At 44.9% G+C, this 21391-nt stretch overlaps 1 non-coding gene across 1 annotated transcript; it reads right to left on the bottom strand.

The window, feature by feature from the left end:
- Nucleotides 1-3408: 3408 nt before the first annotated feature.
- Trnas-cga (transfer RNA serine (anticodon CGA)) lies at nt 3409-3484 on the bottom strand. Its single transcript has one exon. It is a non-coding gene; the product is annotated as a tRNA-Ser (tRNA).
- Between the last annotated feature and the right edge of the window lie 17907 nt (nt 3485-21391).

Below are 21391 nucleotides of genomic sequence, written 5' to 3'. Positions count from 1 at the left end.
GTGATGTTTCCAGAATGAGATTTTCACTCTGCAGCGGAGTGTGCGCTGATATGAAACTTCCTGGCAGATTAAAACTGTGTGCCCGACCGAGACTCGAACTCGGGACCTTTGCCTTTCGCGGGCAAGTGCTCTACCAACTGAGCTACCGAAGCACGACTCATGCCCGGTACTCACAGCTTTACTTCTGCCAGTATCCGTCCCCTACCTCCCAAACTTTACAGAAGCTCTCCTGCGAAACTTGAAGAACTAGCACTCCTGAAAGAAAGGATATAGCGGAGACATGGCTTAGCCACAGCCTGGGGGATGTTTCCAGAATGAGATTTTCACTCTGCAGCGGAGTGTGCGCTCGGTCGGGCACACAGTTTTAATCTGCCAGGAAGTTTCATATAAGCGCACACTCCGCTGCAGAGTGAAAATCTCATTCTGGATTCTACGCTTTGATTGTTCCCTGGAAGGCTTGAAGTAGTTTCCGATGCACATCTGGAGGCATTCTGTAATCTGTGGACTATCAGAGTGTTGATGAAACACAGAAATTGCATCGGAATTGAATACAACAGTCACCATGCGCACTTTCCTCCACGGGATTAATGTCTCAAACAGTCAACGCTTTGCTCGTTCCCTGGAAGACCAGTGGTAGTTTACGATGTACATCTGGAGGCATTCTGTAATCTGTGGACTATCAGAGTGTTGATGAAACACAGAAATTTCTTTGGGATTGAATACAACAGCTACGATGCGCACTTTCCTCCATGGGAGTAATGTCTCAAACAGTCTACGCTTTGATCGTTCCCAGGAAGACCACTAGTAGTTTGCGATGCACATCTGGAGGCATTCTGTAATCAGTGGAGTATCAGAGTGTTGATGAAACACAGATATTGCATCGGGATTGAATACAACTATCACCATGAGCACTTTCCTCCATGCGAGTAATTCTCAAACAGTGTAGGTTTTGATCGTTCCCTGGAAGACCAGTAGTAGCTTCCGATGCACATCTGATGGCATTCTGTAATCTGTGGACTATCAGAGTGTTGATGAAACACAGAAATTGCATCGTAATTGAATACAACAGTCACCATGCGCACTTTCCCCCGTGGGTGTAATGTCTCAACCAGTCTACTCTTTGATCGTTCCCTGGAAGACCAATAGTAGTTTCCGATGCACATCTGGTGGCATTCTGTAATCTGTGGACTATCAGAGTGTTGATGAAACACAGAAATTGCATCGGAATTGAATACAACAGTCACCATCCGCACTCTGCTCCATGGGAGTAATGTCTGAAACAGTCTAGGATTTGATCGTTCCCTGGAAGACCAGTAGTAGTTTCCGATGCACATCTGGTGGCATTCTGTAATCTGTGGACCACTAGAGTGTTGATGAAACACAGAAATTACATCGGGATTGATTACAACAGTCACCATCCGCACTTTCCTCCATGTAAGTAATGTCTGAAACAGTCTACGTTTGATCGTTGCCTGGAAGACCAGTAGTAGTTTACGATGCATATCTGGTGGCATTCTGTAATCTTTGGAGTATCGGAGTGATGATGAAACACAGAAATTGCATCGGGATTGAGTACAACAGTCACCATGCGAACTTACCTCCATGGGAGTAATGTCTAAAACAGTCTACGCTTTGCGTTCCCTGGAAGACCAGTAGTAGTTTCGATGCACATCTGGAGGCATTCTGTAATCTGTGGACTATCAGAGTGTTGATGAAACACAGAAATTGCATCGGGATTGAATACAACAGTCTCCATGCGCACTTTCCTCCATGATGGTAATGTCCCTAACAGTCTACGCTTTGATCGTTCCCTGGAAGACCAGTAGTAGTTTCCGGTGCACATCTGGAGGCATTCTGTAATCTGTGGAGTATCGGAGTGTTGATGAAACACTAAAATTGCATCGGGTTTGAGTATAGTAGTCACCATGCGCACTTTGCTCCATGGGAGTAATGTCTCAAACAGTCTACGCTTTGATCGCTCCCTGGAAATCCAGTAGTAGTTTCCGATGCACACCTGGAGTCATTCTGTAATCTGTGGAATATCGGAGTGATGATGAAACACAGAAATTGCATCGGGATTGAGTACAACAGTCACCATGCGAACTTACCTCCATGGGAGTAATGTCTAAAACAGTCTACGCTTTGCGTTCCCTGGAAGACCAGTAGTAGTTTCGATGCACAACTGGAGGCATTCTGTAATCTGTGGACTATCAGACTGTTGATGAAACACAGAAATTGCATCGGAACTGAATACAACAGTCACCATGCGCACTTTCCTCCATGGGAAAAATGTCTCAAACATTCTACGCCTTGATCGTTTCCTGGAAGACTTGAAGTAGTTTCCGATGCACATCTGGAGGCATTCTGTAATCTCTGGACTATCAGACTGTTGATGAAACACAGAAATTGCATCGGAATTGAATACAACAGTCACCATGTGAACTTTCCTCCATGGGAGTAATGTCTCAAACATTCTACGCTTTGAAACTTCCTGGCAGATTAAAACTGTGTGCCCGACCGAGACTCGAACTCGGGACCTTTGCCTTTAGCGGGCAAGTGCTCTACCAACTGTGCTACCGAAGCACGACTCACGCCCGGTACTCACAGCTTTACTTCTGCCAGTATCCGTCCCCTACCTTCCAAACTTTACAGAAGCTCTCCTGCGAAACTTGCAGAACTAGCACTCCTGAAAGAAAGGATATTGCGGAGACATGGCTTAGCCACAGCCTGGGGGATGTTTCCAGAATGAGATTTTCACTCTGCAGCGGAGTGTGCGCTGATATGAAACTTCCTGGCAGATTAAAACTGTGTGCCCGACCGAGACTCGAACTCGGGACCCTTGCCTTTCGCGGGCAAGTGCTCTACCAACTGAGCTACCGAAGCACGACTCACGCCCGGTACTCACAGCTTTACTTCTGCCAGTATCCGTCCCCTACCTTCCAAACTTTACAGAAGCTCTCCTGCGAAACTTGCAGAACTAGCACTCCTGAAAGAAAGGATATTGCGGAGACATGGCTTAGCCACAGCCTGGGGGATGCTTCCAGAATGAGATTTTCACTCTGCAGCGGAGTGTGCGCTGATATGAAACTTCCTGGCAGATTAAAACTGTGTGCCCGACCGAGACTCGAACTCGGGACCTTTGCCTTTCGCGGGCAAGTGCTCTACCAACTGAGCTACCGAAGCACGACTCACGCCCGGTACTCACAGCTTTACTTCTGCCAGTATCCGTCCCCTACCTTCCAAACTTTACAGAAGCTCTCCTGCGAAACTTGCAGAACTAGCACTCCTGAAAGAAAGGATATTGCGGAGACTTGGCTTAGCCACAGCCTGGGGGATGTTTCCAGAATGAGATTTTCACTCTGCAGCGGAGTGTGCACTGATATGAAACTTCCTGGCAGATTAAAACTGTGTGCCCGCCGAGACTCGAACTCGGGACCTTTGCCTTTCGCGGGCAAGTGCTCTACCAACTGAGCTACCGAAGCACGACTCACGCCCGGTACTCACAGCTTTACTTCTGCCAGTATCCGTCCCCTACCTTCCAAACTTTACAGAAGCTCTCCTGCGAAACTTGCAGAACTAGCACTCCTGAAAGAAAGGATATTGCGGAGACATGGCTTAGCCACAGCCTGGGGGATGTTTCCAGAATGAGATTTTCACTCTGCAGCGGAGTGTGCGCTGATATGAAACTTCCTGGCAGATTAAAACTGTGTGCCCGACCGAGACTCGAACTCGGGACCTTTGCCTTTCGCGGGCAAGTGCTCTACCAACTGAGCTACCGAAGCACGACTCATGCCCGGTACTCACAGCTTTACTTTTGCCAGTATCCGTCCCCTACCTTCCAAACTTTACAGAAGCTCTCCTGCGAAACTTGCAGAACTAGCACTCCTGAAAGAAAGGATATTGCGGAGACATGGCTTAGCCACAGCCTGGGGGATGTTTCCAGAATGAGATTTTCACTCTGCAGCTGAGTGTGCGCTTGGTCGGGCACACAGTTTTAATCTGCCAGGAAGTTTCATATAAGCGCACACTCCGCTGCAGAGTGAAAATCTCATTCTGGATTCTACGCTTTGATTGTTCCCTGGAAGGCTTGAAGTAGTTTCCGATGCACATCTGGAGGCATTCTGTAATCTGTGGACTATCAGAGTGTTGATGAAACACAGAAATTGCATCGGAATTGAATACAACAGTCACCATGCGCACTTTCCTCCACGGGATTAATGTCTCAAACAGTCAACGCTTTGCTCGTTCCCTGGAAGACCAGTGGTAGTTTACGATGTACATCTGGAGGCATTCTGTAATCTGTGGACTATCAGAGTGTTGATGAAACACAGAAATTGCTTTGGGATTGAATACAACAGCTACGATGCGCACTTTCCTCCATGGGAGTAATGTCTCAAACAGTCTACGCTTTGATCGTTCCCAGGAAGACCACTAGTAGTTTGCGATGCGCATCTGGAGGCATTCTGTAATCAGTGGAGTATCAGAGTGTTGATGAAACACAGATATTGCATCGGGATTGAATACAACTATCACCATGAGCACTTTCCTCCATGCGAGTAATTCTCAAACAGTGTAGGTTTTGATCGTTCCCTGGAAGACCAGTAGTAGCTTCCGATGCACATCTGATGGCATTCTGTAATCTGTGGACTATCAGAGTGTTGATGAAACACAGAAATTGCATCGTAATTGAATACAACAGTCACCATGCGCACTTTCCCCCATGGGTGTAAAGTCTCAACCAGTCTACTCTTTGATCGTTCCCTGGAAGACCAATAGTAGATTCCGATGCACATCTGGTGGCATTCTGTAATCTGTGGACTATCAGAGTGTTGATGAAACACAGAAATTGCATCGGAATTGAATACAACAGTCACCATCCGCACTCTGCTCCATGGGAGTAATGTCTGAAACAGTCTAGGATTTGATCGTTCCCTGGAAGACCAGTAGTAGTTTCCGATGCACATCTGGTGGCATTCTGTAATCTGTGGACTACTAGAGTGTTGATGAAACACAGAAATTACATCGGGATTGATTACAACAGTCACCATCCGCACTTTCCTCCATGTAAGTAATGTCTGAAACAGTCTACGTTTGATCGTTGCCTGGAAGACCAGTAGTAGTTTACGATGCATATCTGGTGGCATTCTGTAATCTTTGGAGTATCGGAGTGATGATGAAACACAGAAATTGCATCGGGATTGAGTACAACAGTCACCATGCGAACTTACCTCCATGGGAGTAATGTCTAAAACAGTCTACGCTTTGCGTTCCCTGGAAGACCAGTAGTAGTTTCGATGCACATCTGGAGGAATTCTGTAATCTGTGGACTATCAGAGTGTTGATGAAACACAGAAATTGCATCGGGATTGAATACAACAGTCTCCATGCGCACTTTCCTCCATGATGGTAATGTCCCTAACAGTCTACGCTTTGATCGTTCCCTGGAAGACCAGTAGTAGTTTCCGGTGCACATCTGGAGGCATTCTGTAATCTGTGGAGTATCGGAGTGTTGATGAAACACTAAAATTGCATCGGGTTTGAGTATAGTAGTCACCATGCGCACTTTGCTCCAATGGAGTAATGTCTCAAACAGTCTACGCTTTGATCGCTCCCTGGAAATCCAGTAGTAGTTTCCGATGCACACCTGGAGTCATTCTGTAGTCTGTGGAATATCGGAGTGATGATGAAACACAGAAATTGCATCGGGATTGAGTACAACAGTCACCATGCGAACTTACCTCCATGGGAGTAATGTCTAAAACAGTCTACGCTTTGCGTTCCCTGGAAGACCAGTAGTAGTTTCGATGCACATCTGGAGGCATTCTGTAATCTGTGGACTATCAGACTGTTGATGAAACACAGAAATTGCATCGGAATTGAATACAACAGTCACCATGCGCACTTTCCTCCATGGGAAAAATGTCTCAAACATTCTACGCCTTGATCGTTTCCTGGAAGACTTGAAGTAGTTTCCGATGCACATCTGGAGGCATTCTGTAATCTGTGGACTATCAGACTGTTGATGAAACACAGAAATTGCATCGGAATTGAATACAACAGTCACCATGTGAACTTTCCTCCATGGGAGTAATGTCTCAAACATTCTACGCTTTGAAACTTCCTGGCAGATTAAAACTGTGTGCCCGACCGAGACTCGAACTCGGGACCTTTGCCTTTCGCGGGCAAGTGCTCTACCAACTGTGCTACCGAAGCACGACTCACGCCCGGTACTCACAGCTTTACTTCTGCCAGTATCCGTCCCCTACCTTCCAAACTTTACAGAAGCTCTCCTGCGAAACTTGCAGAACTAGCACTCCTGAAAGAAAGGATATTGCGGAGACATGGCTTAGCCACAGCCTGGGGGATGTTTCCAGAATGAGATTTTCACTCTGCAGCGGAGTGTGCGCTGATATGAAACTTCCTGGCAGATTAAAACTGTGTGCCCGACCGAGACTCGAACTCGGGACCTTTGCCTTTCGCGGGCAAGTGCTCTACCAACTGAGCTACCGAAGCACGACTCACGCCCGGTACTCACAACTTTACTTCTGCCAGTATCCGTCCCCTACCTTCCAAACTTTACAGAAGCTCTCCTGCGAAACTTGCAGAACTAGCACTCCTGAAAGAAAGGATATTGCGGAGACATGGCTTAGCCACAGCCTGGGGGATTCTTCCAGAATGAGATTTTCACTCTGCAGCGGAGTGTGCGCTGATATGAAACTTCCTGGCAGATTAAAACTGTGTGCCCGACCGAGACTCGAACTCGGGACCTTTGCCTTTCGCGGGCAAGTGCTCTACCAACTGAGCTACCGAAGCACGACTCACGCCCGGTACTCACAGCTTTACTTCTGCCAGTATCCGTCCCCTACCTTCCAAACTTTACAGAAGCTCTCCTGCGAAACTTGCAGAACTAGCACTCCTGAAAGAAAGGATATTGCGGAGACTTGGCTTAGCCACAGCCTGGGGGATGTTTCCAGAATGAGATTTTCACTCTGCAGCGGAGTGTGCACTGATATGAAACTTCCTGGCAGATTAAAACTGTGGGCCCGCCGAGACTCGAACTCGGGACCTTTGCCTTTCGCGGGCAAGTGCTCTACCAACTGAGCTACCGAAGCACGACTCACGCCCGGTACTCACAGCTTTACTTCTGCCAGTATCCGTCCCCTACCTTCCAAACTTTACAGAAGCTCTCCTGCGAAACTTGCAGAACTAGCACTCCTGAAAGATAGGATATTGCGGAGACATGGCTTAGCCACAGCCTGGGGGATGTTTCCAGAATGAGATTTTCACTCTGCAGCGGAGTGTGCGCTGATATGAAACTTCCTGGCAGATTAAAACTGTGTGCCCGACCGAGACTCGAACTCGGGACCTTTGCCTTTCGCGGGCAAGTGCTCTACCAACTGAGCTACCGAAGCACGACTCATGCCCGGTACTCACAGCTTTACTTTTGCCAGTATCCGTCCCCTACCTTCCAAACTTTACAGAAGCTCTCCTGCGAAACTTGCAGAACTAGCACTCCTGAAAGAAAGGATATTGCGGAGACATGGCTTAGCCACAGCCTGGGGGATGTTTCCAGAATGAGATTTTTACTCTGCAGCTGAGTGTGCGCTCGGTCGGGCACACAGTTTTAATCTGCCAGGAAGTTTCATATAAGCGCACACTCCGCTGCAGAGTGAAAATCTCATTCTGGATTCTACGCTTTGATTGTTCCCTGGAAGGCTTGAAGTAGTTTCCGATGCACATCTGGAGGCATTCTGTAATCTGTGGACTATCAGAGTGTTGATGAAACACAGAAATTGCATCGGAATTGAATACAACAGTCACCATGCGCACTTTCCTCCACGGGATTAATGTCTCAAACAGTCAACGCTTTGCTCGTTCCCTGGAAGACCAGTGGTAGTTTACGATGTACATCTGGAGGCATTCTGTAATCTGTGGACTATCAGAGTGTTGATGAAACACAGAAATTGCTTTGGGATTGAATACAACAGCTACGATGCGCACTTTCCTCCATGGGAGTAATGTCTCAAACAGTCTACGCTTTGATCGTTCCCAGGAAGACCACTAGTAGTTTGCGATGCGCATCTGGAGGCATTCTGTAATCAGTGGAGTATCAGAGTGTTGATGAAACACAGATATTGCATCGGGATTGAATACAACTATCACCATGAGCACTTTCCTCCATGCGAGTAATTCTCAAACAGTGTAGGTTTTGATCGTTCCCTGGAAGACCAGTAGTAGCTTCCGATGCACATCTGATGGCATTCTGTAATCTGTGGACTATCAGAGTGTTGATGAAACACAGAAATTGCATCGTAATTGAATACAACAGTCACCATGCGCACTTTCCCCCATGGGTGTAATGTCTCAACCAGTCTACTCTTTGATCGTTCCCTGGAAGACCAATAGTAGATTCCGATGCACATCTGGTGGCATTCTGTAATCTGTGGACTATCAGAGTGTTGATGAAACACAGAAATTGCATCGGAATTGAATACAACAGTCACCATCCGCACTCTGCTCCATGGGAGTAATGTCTGAAACAGTCTAGGATTTGATCGTTCCCTGGAAGACCAGTAGTAGTTTCCGATGCACATCTGGTGGCATTCTGTAATCTGTGGACTACTAGAGTGTTGATGAAACACAGAAATTACATCGGTATTGATTACAACAGTCACCATCCGCACTTTCCTCCATGTAAGTAATGTCTGAAACAGTCTACGTTTGATCGTTGCCTGGAAGACCAGTAGTAGTTTACGATGCACATCTGGTGGCATTCTGTAATCTTTGGAGTATCGGAGTGATGATGAAACACAGAAATTGCATCGGGATTGAATACAACAGTCACAAAGCGAACTTTCCTCCATGGGAGTAATGTCTCAAACAGTCTACGCTTTGAGTTCCCTGGAAGACCAGTAGTAGTTTCCGATGCACATCTGGAGGCATTCTGTAATCTGTGGACTATCAGAGTGTTGATGAAACACAGAAATTGCATCGGGATTGAATACAACAGTCACCATGCGCACTTTCCTCCATGAGAGTAATGTCCCTAACAGTCTACGCTTTGATCATTCCCTGGAAGACCAGTAGTAGTTTCCGATGCAGATCTGGAGGCATTCTGTAATCTGTGGACTATCAGAGTGTTGATGAAACACTAAAATTGCATCGGGATTGAGTACAATAGTCACCATGCGCACTTTCCTCCATGGGAGTAATGTCTCAAACAGTCTACGCTTTGATCGTTTCCTGGATGTCCAGTAGTAGTTTCCGATGCACACCTGGAGGCATTCTTTAATCTGTGGACTATCAGACTGTTGATGAAACACAAAAATTGCATCGGAATTTAATACAACAGTCACCATGCGCACTTTTTTCCATGGGAGTAATGTCTCAAACAGTCTACGCTTTGATCGTTCCCTGGAAGACTTGAAGTAGTTTCCCTGCACATCTGGAGGCATTCTGTAATCTGTGGAGTATCAGAGTGTTCATGAAACACAGAAATTGCATCGGGATTGAATACAACAGTCACCATCCGCACTTTCCTCCATGGGAGTAATGTCTCAAACAGTCTACGCTTTGATCGTTCCCAGGAAGACCACTAGTAGTTTGCGATGCACATCTGGAGGCATTCTGTAATCTGTGGAGTATCAGAGTGTTGATGAAACACAGAAATTGCATCGGGATTGAATACAACTGTCACGATGAGCACTTTCCTCCATGCGAGTAATTCTCAAACATTCTAGGTTTTGACCGTTCCCTGGAAGACCAGTAGTAGCTTCCGATGCACATCTGAAGGCATTCTGTAATCTGTGGACTATCAGAGTGTTGATGAAACACACAAATTGCATCGGGATTGAATACAACAGTCATCAATCGCACTTTCCTCCACGGGAGTAATGTCTCAAACAGTCTACGCTTTGATCGTTCCCTGGAAGACCAGTAGTAGTTTCCGATGCACATCTGGTGGCATTCTGTAATCTGTGGACTATTAGAGTGTTGATGAAACACAGAAATTGCGACGGGATTGATTACAACAGTCACCATCCGCACTCTGCTCCATGGGAGTAATGTCTGAAACAGTCTAGTATTTGATCGTTCCCTGGAAGACCAGTAGTAGTTTCCGATGCACATCTGGTGGCATTCTGTAATCTGTGGTCTACTAGAGTGTTGATGAAACACAGAAATTACATCGGGATTGATTACAACAGTCACCATCCGCACTTTCCTCCATGTAAGTCATGTCTGAAACAGTCTACGTTTGATCGTTGCCTCAAAGACCAGTAGTAGTTTACGATGCATATCTGGTGGCATTCTGTAACCTTTGGAGTATCGGAGTGATGATGAAACACAGAAATTGCATCGGGATTGAATACAACAGTCACAAAGCGAACTTTCCTCCATGGGAGTAATGTCTCAAACAGTCTAAGCTTTGAGTTCCCAGGAAGACCAGTAGTAGTTTCTGATGCACATCTGGAGGCATTCTGTAATCCGTGGACTATCAGAGTGTTGATGAAACACAGAAATTGCATCGGGATTGAATACAACAGTCACCATGCGCACTTTCCTCTATGAGAGTAATGTCCCTAACAGTCTACGCTTTGATCATTCCCTGGAAGACCAGTAGTAGTTTCCGATGCACATCTGGAGGCATTCTGTAATCTGTGGACTATCAGAGTGTTGATGAAACAGTAAAATTGCATCGGGATTGAGTACAATAGTCACCATGCGCACTTTCCTCCATGGGAGTAATGTCTCAAACAGTCTACGCTTTGATCGTTTCCTGGATGTCCAGTAGTAGTTTGCGATGCACATCTGGAGGCATTCTGTAATCAGTGGAGTATCAGAGTGTTGATGAAACACAGATATTGCATCGGAATTGAATACAACAGTCACCATGCGCACTTTCCTCCACGGGAGTAATGTCTCAAACAGTCAACGCTTTGATCGTTCCCTGGAAGACCAGTGGTAGTTTACGATGTACATCTGGAGGCATTCTGTAATCTGTGGACTATCAGACTGTTGATGAAACACAGAAATTGCATCGGAATTGAATACAACAGTCACCATGCGCACTTTCCTCCATGGGAGTAATGTCTCAACCAGTCTACTCTTTGATCGTTCCCTGGAAGACCAATAGTAGATTCCGATGCACATCTGGTGGCATTCTGTAATCTGTGGACTATCAGAGTGTTGATGAAACACAGAAATTGCATCGGAATTGAATACAACAGTCACCATCCGCACTCTGCTCCATGGGAGTAATGTCTGAAACAGTCTAGGATTTGATCGTTCCCTGGAAGACCAGTAGTAGTTTCCGATGCACATCTGGTGGCATTCTGTAATCTGTGGACTACTAGAGTGTTGATGAAACACAGAAATTACATCGGTATTGATTACAACAGTCACCATGCGCACTTTCCTCCATGAGAGTAATGTCCCTAACAGTCTACGCTTTGATCATTCCCTGGAAGACCAGTAGTAGTTTCCGATGCAGATCTGGAGGCATTCTGTAATCTGTGGACTATCAGAGTGTTGATGAAACACTAAAATTGCATCGGGATTGAGTACAATAGTCACCATGCGCACTTTCCTCCATGGGAGTAATGTCTCAAACAGTCTACGCTTTGATCGTTTCCTGGATGTCCAGTAGTAGTTTCCGATGCACACCTGGAGGCATTCTTTAATCTGTGGACTATCAGACTGTTGATGAAACACAAAAATTGCATCGGAATTTAATACAACAGTCACCATGCGCACTTTTTTCCATGGGAGTAATGTCTCAAACAGTCTACGCTTTGATCGTTCCCTGGAAGACTTGAAGTAGTTTCCCTGCACATCTGGAGGCATTCTGTAATCTGTGGAGTATCAGAGTGTTCATGAAACACAGAAATTGCATCGGGATTGAATACAACAGTCACCATCCGCACTTTCCTCCATGGGAGTAATGTCTCAAACAGTCTACGCTTTGATCGTTCCCAGGAAGACCACTAGTAGTTTGCGATGCACATCTGGAGGCATTCTGTAATCTGTGGAGTATCAGAGTGTTGATGAAACACAGAAATTGCATCGGGATTGAATACAACTGTCACGATGAGCACTTTCCTCCATGCGAGTAATTCTCAAACATTCTAGGTTTTGACCGTTCCCTGGAAGACCAGTAGTAGCTTCCGATGCACATCTGAAGGCATTCTGTAATCTGTGGACTATCAGAGTGTTGATGAAACACACAAATTGCATCGGGATTGAATACAACAGTCATCAATCGCACTTTCCTCCACGGGAGTAATGTCTCAAACAGTCTACGCTTTGATCGTTCCCTGGAAGACCAGTAGTAGTTTCCGATGCACATCTGGTGGCATTCTGTAATCTGTGGACTATTAGAGTGTTGATGAAACACAGAAATTGCGACGGGATTGATTACAACAGTCACCATCCGCACTTCCCTAAATGGGAGTAATGTCTGAAACAGTCTACGTTTGATCGTTGCCTGGAAGACCAGTAGTAGTTTCCGATGCACATCTGGTGGCATTCTGTAATCTGTGGAGTATCGGAGTGATGATGAAACACAGAAATTGCATCGGGATTGAGTACAACAGTCACCATGCGAACTTACCTCCATGGGAGTAATGTCTCAAACAGTCTACGCTTTGCGTTCCCTATAAGACCAGTAGTAGTTTCGATGCACATCTGGAGGCATTCTGTAATCTGTGGACTATCAGAGTGTTGATGAAACACAGAAATTGCATCGGGATTGAATACAACAGTCTCAACGCGCACTTTCCTCCATGAGGGTAATGTCCCTAACAGTCTACGCTTTGATCGTTCCCTGGAAGACCTGTAGTAGTTTCCGATGCACATCTGGAGGCATTCTGTAACCTGTGGAGTATCGGAGTGTTGATGAAACACTAAAATTGCATCGGGTTTGAGTACAGTAGTCACCATGCGCACTTTGCTCCATAAGAGTAATGTCTCAAACAGTCTACGCTTTGATCGTTCCCTGGAAATCCAGTAGTAGTTCCCGATGCACACCTGGAGTCATTATGTAATCTGTGGACTATCAGACTGTTGATGAAACACTGAAATTGCATCGGAATTGAATACAACAGTCACCATGCGCATTATCCTCCATTTGAGTAATGTCTCAAACATTCTACGCTTTGATCGTTTCCTGGAAGACTTGAAGTAATTTCGGATGCACATCTGGAGGCATTCTGTAATCTGTGGACTATCAGAGTGTTGATGAAACACAGTAATTGCATCGGGATTGAATACAACAGTCACCATGCGCACTTTCCTCTATGAGAGTAATGTCCCTAACAGTCTACGCTTTGATCATTCCCTGGAAGACCAGTAGTAGTTTCCGATGCACATCTGGAAGCATTCTGTAATCTGTGGACTATCAGAGTGTTGATGAAACAGTAAAATTGCATCGGGATTGAGTACAATAGTCACCATGCGCACTTTCCTCCACGGGAGTAATGTCTCAAACAGTCTACGCTTTGATCGTTTCCTGGATGTCCAGTAGTAGTTTCCGGTGCACACCTGGAGGCATTCTTTAATCTGTGGACTATCAGACTGTTGATGAAACACAGAAATTGGATCGGAATTGAATACAACAGTCACCATGCGCACTTTTTTCCATGGGAGTAATGTCTCAAACAGTCTACGCTTTGATCGTTCCCTGGAAGACATGAAGTAGTTTCCCTGCACATCTGGAGGCATTCTGTAATCTGTGCAGTATCAGAGTGTTCATGAAACACAGAAATTGCATCGGGATTGAATACAACAGTCACCATCCGCACTTTCCTCCATGGGAGTAATGTCTCAAACAGTCTACGCTTTGATCGTTCCCAGGAAGACCACTAGTAGTTTGCGATGCACATCTGGAGGCATTCTGTAATCTGTGGAGTATCAGAGTGTTGATGAAACACAGAAATTGCATCGGGATTGAATACAACTGTCACGATGAGCACTTTCCTCCATGCGAGTAATTCTCAAACATTCTAGGTTTTGACCGTTCCCTGGAAGACCGGTAGTAGCTTCCGATGCACATCTGAAGGCATTCTGTAATCTGTGGACAATCAGAGTGTTGATGAAACACACAAATTGCATCGGGATTGAATACAACAGTCATCAATCGCACTTTCCTCCACGGGAGTAATGTCTCAAACAGTCTACGCTTTGATCGTTTCCTGGAAGACCAGTAGTAGTTTCCGATGCACATCTGGTGGCATTCTGTAATCTGTGGACTATTAGAGTGTTGATGAAACACAGAAATTGCGACGGGATTGATTACAACAGTCACCATCCGCACTTTCCTCCATGGGAGTAATGTCTGAAACAGTCTACGTTTGATCGTTGCCTGAACGACCAGTAGTAGTTTCCGATGCACATCTGGCGGCATTCTGTAATCTGTGGAGTATCGGAGTGATGATGAAACACAGAAATTGCATCGGGATTGAATACAACAGTCTCCATGCGCACTTTCCTCCATGAGGGTAATGTCCCTAACAGTCTACGCTTTGATCGTTCCCTGGAAGACCAGTAGTAGTTTCCGATGCACATCTGGAGGCATTCTGTAACCTGTGGAGTATCGGAGTGTTGATGAAACACTAAAATTGCATCGGGTTTGAGTACAGTAGTCACCATGCGCACTTTGCTCCATAAGAGTAATGTCTCAAACAGTCTACGCTTTGATCGTTCCCTGGAAATCCAGTAGTAGTTTCCGATGCACACCTGGAGTAATTATGTAATCTGTGGACTATCAGACTGTTGATGAAACACTGAAATTGCATCGGAATTGAATACAACAGTCACCATGCGCATTATCCTCCATTTGAGTAATGTCTCAAACATTCTACGCTTTGATCGTTTCCTGGAAGACTTGAAGTAATTTCGGATGCACATCTGGAGGCATTCTGTAATCTGTGGACTATCAGAGTGTTGATGAAACACAGAAATTGCATCGGAATTGATTACAACAGTCACCATGCGAACTTTCCTCCATGGGAGTAATGTCTCAAACATTCTACGATTTGATTGTTCCCTGGAAGGCTTGAAGTAGTTTCCGATGTACATCTGGAGGCATTCTGTAATCTGTGGACTATCAGACTGTTGATGAAACACTGAAATTGCTTCGTAATTGAATACAACAGTCACCATGCGCACTTTCCTCTATGGGAGTAATGTCTGAAACATTCTACGCTTTGATCGTTTCCTGGAAGACTTGAAGTAATTTCGGATGCACATCTGGAGGCATTCTGTAATCTGTGGACTATCAGAGTGTTGAAGAAACACACAAATTGCATCGGGATTGAATACAACAGTCATCAATCGCACTTTCCTCCACGGGAGAAATGTCTCAAACAGTCTACGCTTTGATCGTTCCCTGGAAGACCAGTAGTAGTTTCCGATGCACATCTGGTGGCATTCTGTAATCTGTGGACTATTAGAGTGTTGATGAAACACAGAAATTGCGACGGGATTGATTACAACAGTCACCATCCGCACTTTCCTCCATGGGAGTAATGTCTCAAACAGTCTACACTTTGATCGTTTCCTGGATGTCCAGTAGTAGTTTCCGGTGCACACCTGGAGGCATTCTTTAATCTGTGGACTATCAGACTGTTGATGAAACACAGAAATTGCATCGGAATTGAATACAACAGTCACCATGCGCACTTTTTTCCATGGGAGTAATGTCTCAAACAGTCTACGCTTTGATCGTTCCCTGGAAGACTTGAAGTAGTTTCCCTGCACATCTGGAGGCATTCTGTAATGTGTGGAGTATCAGAGTGTTGATGAAACACAGATATTGCATCGGAATTGAATACAACTGTCACGATGAGCACTTTCCTCCATGCGAGTAATTCTCAAACATTCTAGGTTTTGACCGTTCCCTGGAAGACCAGTAGTAGCTTCCGATGCACATCTGAAGGCATTCTGTAATCTGTGGACTATCAGAGTGTTGATGAAACACACAAATTGCATCGGAATTGATTACAACAGTCACCATGCGAACTTTCCTCCATGGGAGTAATGTCTCAAACATTCTACGCTTTGATTGTTCCCTGGAAGACTTGAAGTAGTTTCCGATGTACATCTGGAGGCATTCTGTAATCTGTGGACTATCACACTGTTGATGAAACACTGAAATTGCATCGTAATTGAATACAACGGTCACCATGCGCACTTTCCTCTATGGGAGTAATGTCTCAAAATTTCTACGCTTTGATCGTTTCCTGGAAGACTTGAAGTAATTTCGGATGCACATCTGGAGGCATTCTGTAATCTGTGGACTATCAGAGTGTTGAAGAAACACAGAAATTGCATCGGAATTGAATACAACAGTCACCATGCGCACTTTTTTCCATGGGAGTAATGTCTCAAACAGTCTACGCTTTGATCGTTCCCTGGAAGACTTGAAGTAGTTTCCCTGCACATCTGGAGGCATTGTGTAATCTGTGGAGTATCAGTGTGTTCATGAAACACAGAAATTGCATCGGGATTGAATACAACAGTCACCATGCGCACTTTCCTCCATGGGAGTATTGTCTCAAACAGTCTACGCTTTGATCGTTCCCAGGAAGACCACTAGTAGTTTGCGATGCACATCTGGAGGCATTCTGTAATCTGTGGAGTATCAGAGTGTTGATGAAACACAGATATTGCATCGGGATTGAATACAACTGTCACGATGAGCACTTTCCTCCATGCGAGTAATTCTCAAACATTCTAGGTTTTGACCGTTCCCTGGAAGACCAGTAGTGGCTTCCGATGCACATCTGAAGGCATTCTGTAATCTGTGGACTATCAGAGTGTTGATGAAACACACAAATTGCATCGGGATTGAATACAACAGTCATCAATCGCACTTTCCTCCACGGGAGTAATGTCTCAAACAGTCTACGCTTTGATCGTTCCCTGGAAGACCACTAGTAGTTTCCGATGCACATCTGGTTTCATTCTGTAATCTGTGGACTATTAGAGTGTTGATGAAACACAGAAATTGCGACGGGATTGAATACAACAGTCACTATGCGCACTTTCCTCCATGGGAGTATTGTCTCAAACAGTCTACGCTTTGATCGTTCCCAGGAAGACCACTAGTAGTTTGCGATGCCCATCTGGAGGCATTCTGTAATCTGTGGAGTATCAGAGTGTTGATGAAACACAGATATTGCATCGGGATTGAATACAACTGTCACGATGAGCACTTTCCTCCATGCGAGTAATTCTCAAACATTCTAGGTTTTGACCGTTCCCTGGAAGACCAGTAGTAGCTTCCGATGCACATCTGAAGGCATTCTGTAATCTGTGGACTATCAGAGTGTTGATGAAACACACAAATTGCATCGGAATTGATTACAACAGTCACCATGCGAACTTTCCTCCATGGGAGTAATGTCTCAAACATTCTACGCTTTGATTGTTCCCTGGAAGACTTGAAGTAGTTTCCGATGTACATCTGGAGGCATTCTGTAATCTGTGGACTATCAGACTGTTGATGAAACACTGAAATTGCATCGTAATTGAATACAACAGTCACCATGCGCACTTTCCTCTATGGGAGTAATGTCTCAAAAATTCTACGCTTTGATCGTTTCCTGGAAGACTTGAAGTAATTTCGGATGCACATCTGGAGGCATTCTGTAATCTGTGGACTATCAGAGTGTTGAAGAAACACAGAAATTGCATCGGAATTGAATACAACAGTCACCATGCGCACTTTTTTCCATGGGAGTAATGTCTCAAACAGTCTACGCTTTGATCGTTCCCTGGAAGACTTGAAGTAGTTTCCCTGCACATCTGGAGGCATTGTGTAATCTGTGGAGTATCAGTGTGTTCATGAAACACAGAAATTGCATCGGGATTGAATACAACAGTCACCATGCGCACTTTCCTCCATGGGAGTATTGTCTCAAACATTCTACGCTTTGATTGTTCCCTGGAAGACTTGAAGTAGTTTCCGATGTACATCTGGAGGCATTCTGTAATCTGTGGACTATCAGACTGTTGATGAAACACAGAAATTGCATCGGGATTGAGTACAACAGTCACCATGCGAACTTACCTCCATGGGAGTAATGTCTCAAACAGTCTACGCTTTGCGTTCCCTATAAGACCAGTAGTAGTTTCGATGCACATCTGGAGGCATTCTCTAATCTGTGGACTATCAGAGTGTTGATGAAACACAGAAATTGCATCGGGATTGAATACAACAGTCTCCATGCGCACTTTCCTCCATGAGGGTAATGTCCCTAACAGTCTACGCTTCGATCGTTCCCTGGAAGACCAGTAGTAGTTTCCGATGCACATCTGGAGGCATTCTGTAATCTGTGGAGTATCGGAGTGTTGATGAAACACTAAAATTGCATCGGGTTTGAGTACAGTAGTCACCATGCGCACTTTGCTCCATGGGAGTAATGTCTCAAACAGTCTACGCTTTGATCGTTCCCTGGAAATCCAGTAGTAGTTTCCGATGCACACCTGGAGTCAGTATGTAATCTGTGGACTATCAGACTGTTGATGAAACACTGAAATTGCATCGGAATTGAATACAACGGTCACCATGCGCATTATCCTCCATTTGAGTAATGTCTCAAACATTCTACGATTTGATCGTTTCCTGGAAGACTTGAAGTAATTTCGGATGCACATCTGGAGGCATTCTGTAATCTGTGGACTATCAGAGTGTTGATGAAACACAGAAATTGCATCGGAATTGATTACAACAGTCACCATACGAACTTTCCTCCATGGGAGTAATGTCTCAAACATTCTATGCTTTGATTGTTCCCTGGAAGGCTTGAAGTAGTTTCCGATGTACATCTGGAGGCATTCTGTAATCTGTGGACTATCAGACTGTTGATGAAACACTGAAATTGCATCGTAATTGAATACAACAGTCACCATGCGCACTTTCCTCTATGGGAATAATGTCTCAAACATTCTACGCTTTGATCGTTTCCTGGAAGACTTGAAGTAATTTCGGATGCACATCTGGAGGCATTCTGTAATCTGTGGACTATCAGAGTGTTGACGAAACACACAAATTGCATCGGGATTGAATACAACAGTCATCAATCGCACTTTCCTCCACGGGAGTAATGTCTCAAACAGTCTACGCTTTGATCGTTCCCTGGAAGACCAGTAGTAGTTTCCGATGCACATCTGGTGGCATTCTGTAATCTGTGGACTTTTAGAGTGTTGATGAAACACAGAAATTGCGACGGGATTGATTACAACAGTCACCATGCGCACTTTCCTCCATGGGAGTAGTGTCTCAAACATTCTACGCTTTGATCGTTTCCTGGAAGACTTGAAGTAATTTCGGATGCACATCTGGAGGCATTCTGTAATCTGTGGAGTATCGGAGTGTTGATGAAACACTAAAATTGCATCGGGTTTGAGTACAGTAGTCACCATGCGCACTTTGCTCCATGGGAGTAATGTCTCAAACAGTCTACGCTTTGATCGTTCCCTGGAAATCCAGTAGTAGTTTCCGATGCACACCTGGAGTCATTATGTAATCTGTGGACTATCAGACTGTTGATGAAACACTGAAATTGCATCGGAATTGAATACAACAGTCACCATGCGCACTTTCCTCCATGGGAGTAATGTCTCAAACATTCTACGCTTTGATCGTTTCCTGGAAGACTTGAAGTAATTTCGGATGCACATCTGGAGGCATTCTGTAATCTGTGGACTATCAGAGTGTTGATGAAACACAGAAATTGCATCGGAATTGATTACAACAGTCACCATGCGAACTTTCCTCCATGGGAGTAATGTCTCAAACATTCTACGCTTTGATTGTTCCCTGGAAGGCTTGAAGTAGTTTCCGATGCACATCTGGAGGCATTCTGTAATCTGTGGAGTATCAGACTGCTGATGAAACACTGAAATTGCATCGTAATTAAATACAACAGTCACCATGCGCACTTTCCTCTATGGGAGTAATGTCTCAAACATTCTACGCTTTGATCGTTTCCTGGAAGACTTGAAGTAATTTCGGATGCACATCTGGAGGCATTCTGTAATCTGTGGACTATCAGAGTGTTGAAGAAACACACAAATTGCATCGGGATTGAATACAACAGTCATCAATCGCACTTTCCTCCACGGGAGTAATGTCTCAAACATTCTACGCTTTGATCGTTCCCTGGAAGACCAGTAGTAGTTTCCGATGCACATCTGGTGGCATTCTGTAATCTGTGGACTATTAGAGCGTTGATGAAACACAGAAATTGCGACGGGATTGATTACAACAGTCACCATCCGCACTTTCCCCCATGGGAGTAATGTCTCAAACAGTCTACGCTTTGATCGTTTCCTGGATGTCCAGTAGTAGTTTCCGGTGCACACCTGGAGGCATTCTTTAATCTGTGGACTATCAGACTGTTGATGAAACACAGAAATTGCATCGGAATTGAATACAACAGTCACCATGCGCACTTTTTTCCATGGGAGTAATGTCTCAAACAGTCTACGCTTTGATCGTTCCCTGGAAGACTTGAAGTAGTTTCCCTGCACATCTGGAGGCATTCTGTAATCTGTGGAGTGTCAGAGTGTTCATGAAACACAGAAATTGCATCGGGATTGAATACAACAGTCACCATGCGCACTTTCCTCCATGGGAGTATTGTCTCAAACAGTCTACGCTTTGATCGTTCCTTGGAAATCCAGTAGTAGTTTCCGATGCACACCTGGAGTCATTATGTAATCTGTGGACTATCAGACTGTTGATGAAACACTGAAATTGCATCGGAATTGAATACAACGGTCACCATGCGCATTATCCTCCATTTGAGTAATGTCTCAAACATTCTACGCTTTGATCGTTTCCTGGAAGACTTGAAGTAATTTCGGATGCACATCTGGAGGCATTCTGTAATCTGTGGACTATCAGAGTGTTGATGAAACACAGAAATTGCATCGGAATTGATTACAACAGTCACCATACGAACTTTCCTCCATGGGAGTAATGTCTCAAACATTCTATGCTTTGATTGTTCCCTGGAAGGCTTGAAGTAGTTTCCGATGTACATCTGGAGGCATTCTGTAATCTGTGGACTATCAGACTGTTGATGAAACACTGAAATTGCATCGGAATTGAATACAACAGTCACCATGCGCACTTTCCTCTATGGGAATAATGTCTCAAACATTCTACGCTTTGATCGTTTCCTGGAAGACTTGAAGTAATTTCGGATGCACATCTGGAGGCATTCTGTAATCTGTGGACTATCAGAGTGTTGACGAAAAACACAAATTGCATCGGGATTGAATACAACAGTCATCAATCGCACATTCCTCCACGGGAGTAATGTCTCAAACAGTCTACGCTTTGATCGTTCCCTGGAAGACCAGTAGTAGTTTCCGATGCACA

This window comes from Schistocerca gregaria, chromosome 10 (assembly GCF_023897955.1).
Source record: "Schistocerca gregaria isolate iqSchGreg1 chromosome 10, iqSchGreg1.2, whole genome shotgun sequence".
Classification (NCBI taxonomy): Eukaryota; Metazoa; Arthropoda; class Insecta; order Orthoptera; family Acrididae; genus Schistocerca; species Schistocerca gregaria.
This window is presented reverse-complemented; position numbering and strand designations above follow the sequence as displayed.